This window comes from Amphiura filiformis, chromosome 11, assembly GCF_039555335.1.
Source record: "Amphiura filiformis chromosome 11, Afil_fr2py, whole genome shotgun sequence".
Lineage (NCBI taxonomy): Eukaryota > Metazoa > Echinodermata > Ophiuroidea > Amphilepidida > Amphiuridae > Amphiura > Amphiura filiformis.
The window spans coordinates 57,379,618-57,385,617 of NC_092638.1; the positions used below are offsets into that span (position 1 = coordinate 57,379,618).

At 33.2% G+C, this 6,000-nt stretch overlaps 1 non-coding gene across 1 annotated transcript; it reads right to left on the minus strand.

The window, feature by feature from the left end:
* Nucleotides 1-5,455: 5,455 nt before the first annotated feature.
* Nucleotides 5,456-5,528, minus strand: Trnat-ugu (transfer RNA threonine (anticodon UGU)). Its single transcript has one exon. It is a non-coding gene; the product is annotated as a tRNA-Thr (tRNA).
* Between the last annotated feature and the right edge of the window lie 472 nt (nt 5,529-6,000).

Here is a 6,000-nt window from a genome sequence, read left to right on the forward strand (position 1 = left end):
AATACGAAGAATGTCTTTCTAATATCAAATAATTTTCATTTTATGAAATTCACGATATAATACAAATTTTATGACAAATTATTAAAATTTTGGAGATATAACAGTCAAAATCAAAATTTTCACTTGATCGTCGGCTTTTCATCCCACCTACATACACTTTAGGTAGAAATCATCACATTTATAAAGTATACTTCGAGTACTGTTAAATATCAAAAATATCAATTTTAATGATTTGCCATAAAATGTGTATTACATTGCGAATTTCAAAAATCAAAATTATTTGATATCAGAAGGCCATTCTTTGTATTCAGAATGCAATTCGATATGTCTGATGTGCTCTAATGTCCCACAATAAATACTGTCCAAACGTTCATACCCCTTCCCTTAATGCATAATGTTCCTGTTGTATTCATATTACGCGGGCTTTGGATGTCGACTTTTCCACATAATGCAATGCGTATTTTGGCTTCTCCCCAGCAACCTCTGGAGGCGCATCTTATTGTGAATCGACCGAATTGTAGATAAATACCGATTAATTCGGCGGATGTGATGTAAATATTCGTGTATAATCATGATATGGTGGTCATGCAGGTACATGTATACTTTCGAAAAGTTCCTCTCAATCGGGTATATATTTGTATAATATCGTGATCCTGTATAGTTCGTACAAGCCGTTCAACACCTAGTTTCAATTGTGGGACGGCACGTTCCATCAGTGCACAAATTGCACAGCCATAATAAATGCACCATGAGTCCAAATGGTTTTATTTCCAACGACAGGTCAATACCTGAAATATTGTTTGACTCAAGTATTCTTATTACGAATAAGCCCAATCGCCATTGTAACTTTCGGTTTTTGAGAACAATTTTGGGACACCTTGACCTCTGACATATCGGTGAAATTGCTGTAATTATTATTGATTTATTTATTCTTGTCATTATGTTATCATTAAAAATATTTAAATAATTAATTTTTATAATAATAATGTTTTGGGGGTTTGTTTTCATTCTTGTGACATTTTAGATTATATTTGGTACGCACAAAAACCAATTTTTCTGAATTTTCCCAATAGGCCAAAGGGCAAAGTGTCCTAAAACTGCAAAAACTGTACCACAATGCATTGCAAACTTTCAATGCCGATTTGGCTTATTGCACGCCATTACTGATGATAGAAGTGTCCATTTCGAGATTTTATGATGACCTTTTAGACAAGATAAAATTAAGTTCCGCTGATTCACAAAGCGTTCACGACTTAGAAAGCAAACAGTTAATAAACGCATTCTAATATCCCCGAGGAGGGAGGATTTTAAAACCCTACTAAATCTGTAATGACTAGTCAATTGTAAACGACACTTTTCAGAGCCATCATCTATTTACGTTATGCAAATTAACATCCACTCAACACCAGGCTGCGTAACGCGAAGGAAAAGTTTCGGATGAACCACCGATGAACCATTTCACCTCGTACGAATTGAATCGAAAAAACAATAATCCTTGGTGTAATGTGCAAATGTTTTTGAAAAGAATCCATTGAAAAAGGTACCGTACTGTATTTCTTGGTGTGTATTGCTAAGATTGTTATATACACATCATACGCAAGTATGAGTAATGTTTTGTGTAATTAAAGTCAAACATGTGTAAAATGTGAAAAGGTATGATATATGTTATGTGTTAGTGTTCGCTTTTGTAGTATTATTTATTATTAGTACTTTTATTATTATTATTATTATTATTATTATTATTATTATTATTGTTATTATTATTATTATTATTATTATTATTATTATTATTCATTTTTTAATTAATTATATATTAATTATGTGTGGTTGTTGCTGTTTTTGGTATTGTTGTTAATGTTGTTGTTGTCATTGTTGTTGTCGTTGTTATGTTAATGATGATCATCGTCGTTGTAGAACTTTTTCTTTTGCTAATAAAATGGCAAATAGTTAGTGAATAAGTGCTACCGAAGTTGTTTGCTAACATAATTGTTACGATATGACAGTTTACACATTCCGTAAATCAATTGTGTAAATTAACCAAACCAAATTTGGTAACGTTTTCGACATTATCCGCAAAAGGTTATAAAAAGTTGCTAGAAAACGTTTAAATATAAAGGGTGTATAAATGGTATGAAACGTTTTCATAACATTCCAAAACATTTTTGGAAACTTACTGCTAATTATTTTAAGAGAATGTTATTCAAATGTTGTCAAAATATTTTGTAGCAAATGTTTACAAAATATATTTTACAATAAAATTTTGACAACATTTTGTTGAAGTGTGCTTTCACACAAAACGTTTTAAAACGTTTTCATGACCTTTATAAACCCCGACATTTAATGTTATTAAAACGTATTTACCAAATCCAAAACCAAAAATAGAATCCGTTTAAAATGTTTTGAAAAGGTTTTGTGTTTGCTGGGATATCTTATTCAGTGTTCTTTGATTAACAAGACGGCACAATTTTATAAGAACCAGTATAGCACATGTGGGCAGCCATTACAAGACCGCCCAGTGGCAGATACCTGCTGCATGTATTTCTATCCTACAATCCTGGAAAAAATAGTTGGCACACTTGTACAAAAAATTGAAATGTGTTCCCTATCAAAATTGGGGTAAAATGCCTCATTTAAGACAGACTATCACGATATGCTAGGGTTAGGAGTAACTAACCCTAATCCTAAATCTACCATAACCCTAACCCCCGTAACCCCTGACCCTAATTAGCATATCGTGATGGTCTGTCTTAAATGAGACATCTACCGCACTTGAAGAAGCGTTGAATTGAACATGCATGAAATATTATGTGCAGTACAGAGACTCTGCCACCCCCTATATCTCAACCTTCTCCATTCTCCACCCCATCTGGTACTGATGTTGGTGGGTCTCACGAAACTATATAGACAACATTGAATTGGGGGCGCTGGGGCAGATATATACCAAAAGACAGAAATGTGGCACATTTTTACAGGATTGTAGCATCACACACAAGAGCAGTATTTTCCCATGAATGATTAAGAGCTTCCTGAAAAGACCAGAACATGGGAATATTTAAATTTCACCTACGATACACAAACTAATAATTATTATTAAACATCACGTTTACGTCCAAGTCATGCACAGACTTTTCAGGTTTAAAGCCGGGGTTTAAAGTTAGCAAAGCATTCTGTGAAAGTAGAATATAATTGCAACATTTACCATCCCAGCAAACACAAAACGTTTTCGACATCATTCGCAAAAGGTTATAAAAGGTTGTCAGAAAACGTTTAAATGTCGGGTTATATAAAGGGTATAAAAACGTTTTAATAACATTCCAAAAAGATTCTTGAAAACTTGATACAAAACATTCTAAACAGAATGTTATTTTGGGGTTGAAAAAATATTTTGGGAAAAATGTTTGCCCAAAATAGTTTCAATAACGTTTTAAAAACGTGTTCATGACCTTTATATAACCCGACATTTAAATGTTATTAAAATGTTTTGAAAAAAAACCATTTTAAGGACATTTCTGTGTTTGCTGGGTTCAAACATTTTAACATAATGTTATTTAAGTATTGACACAATATTTGGGTAAAATGTTTGCAAAAATAGTTCACTATAACATTTTTGAAAACATTTAAAAATATTGTTGTAGTGTGTTTTCATACAAAACGTTTTAAAACGTTATCATGACCTTTATATAACCCTACATTTTAATGTTATTAAAACGTTTTTACCTAAACCAAAAGCCAAAATATAACTTATTTAAAACGTTTTTAAAACGCTTCTGTGTTTGCTGGGATGTTTACCATGTTACTGTAAGCTCACACCACGGTATACCAAGTACCCTATCTAAAACATGCTCTAACTGAAAAAATGGCAGCGCACATGTGTCTAGATCGATTTTATAAAATCCACTCTATAATCATGTATACCGATCTGATAGTATATGGTGGTTTGAGGGTTAATATAATTACGATCCATAAACTTCAATGTATACAATGATGTAGATTTTGTATTATTTTGTACTATAAAATGTAGAAGTGATCAAAGTTATCATTAAAATTCGCCAACTTGGCGCCAAAAACGATTGACAAAACTTCTGCCTTATAGCCGCACTATGAGAATAGTCGTTTCCCCAGGAAAATGGTCAAAGAGTAACGTGGGGTGTCTTGCAATTAGGTATGATTTCACCCTAGGCAACTCAATACGCCCTGCATAATAGAACTAAACATCTCAAAAACGTAACTACCCCCCCCCCCCTTAAATAATGACCATTATTCGAAAACGCGTAAAATGCGTTGGAAGCAGAATTTATTTCTGCACATTTTGACACCTCATTTGTAGCAATTGACTAAATATTGACGTCACAGCGTACATTTTTATCAATGTAGCCCAAGATTTGAAAGTTGCAGTAAATTCTATTGATTTTGCATTTGACAGTGTAATGGAAAGAAATCTGTGTAATGATATCTGAGTGTTTTTGTATTGTAAAAATGTGTATGTAAGTGCAACTTTCAAATCTGGACCTCACTACATTAAATTGACCGGTGTTTAATTGTTTTCTGGGTTATCGTATCAATTGAGGTGTCAAAATGCGCAGAAATAAATAGCCCATTTTTGAATAATGGCCATTATTTAAGGGGGGGGGTTAGTTACTTTTTTTGAGATGTTTACAACTGGTCAGTTAAAACTATAACTTCCACATCTGCAGTGATGGCTTTTTAAAGTAGTATAATATGAAAAAGCGTAAACTAAAACGAACTAAATTCCTGTGTGTAGATATCACATTGTCTTCTCCAAAACTAAAGTAGTCTATGGCGCGCTTCACAAAAAAAAAAAAAGATTTCTGTCAATCAAATGGTAACTATTCTTTCACACACTAATTTGTGTTATTATTACACAAAATGATAATAATTAGTAGTTATTGTTGGGAAGGTTTTCTATCCATTTGAAGCCAATAAAATGAGGTAAAACCCATTGACCGTATAACCGTGGAGCTCTATGGGAGATTTATTATCAAGTACTAGCACTCTGCAATTCCATGGTATTTACGATCAATAGAAAATATTTCGTATTGAAAATATGGATTTTCCCCCTAAAACACCAAAAAGATTATTAGATCTTTTTGGGAATAAATGTATATCTTCAATATAAAAGGTCAAAATTTCCAATTGATCGTCGGCTTTTCATCCCTGCTACATACACTTTATGTACATATCATTAGATTTAAAAAATACTTGGAGCACTGTTAAATAATATCAAAAATATATTAAAAAACTGGTCATTATATCGCTTTTTCAAAAAATAATCAAAATCATTAGATATCAGAAGGGCATTCCTCGTAATAGAATTCAATTCGATATGTCGGATATTCTCTCAGGTCCCACAAAAATACTGTGCAAACGTTGGGTTGGTATCCGATTCCTTAAATCCAACCCTCCAAGAAAAAATAAGAGAATGGTGCAAAATAACAGCCTCCAGTGAGATTCGAACTCACGACCCCTGGTTTACAAGACCAGTGCTCTAACCACTGAGCTATGGAGGCTTCTGCTAGTCTTCACGGGGGTTGGGGGTACTTCGATACTTTTTGGACGGGGTGTGATGTGAGGCTCCAGACTTGAAAATCTTCCAAGGGCTTTTTGACCGTGGAAAGGCATACTGCAGTTACTGTATGTTTTCCTACACTCAATACACAGTGCTCTTTCCCATTGACGCGTGACCTCTACAAATAGCCCTACGTTAACAGTATGGGGATATGACTAGTTAACGTCGCTGTGTGAAAAATAACCGGCCAATATTAAAAGTACTCTTCTAAAGTTCTAGAAAATATAGTTTTTAACATGTCCTAAATTTTTAGCTAATTTAGATGTTTGGAAATATTCGTACTTTGGTGTTTTAGTTAATGTTATAGGTAATAGTACATTGCCTAGTTAACGTCGCTGTGTGAAAAATAACCGGCCAATATTAAAAGTACTCTTCTAAAATTCTAGACAATATAGTTTTGTAACATGTCCTAA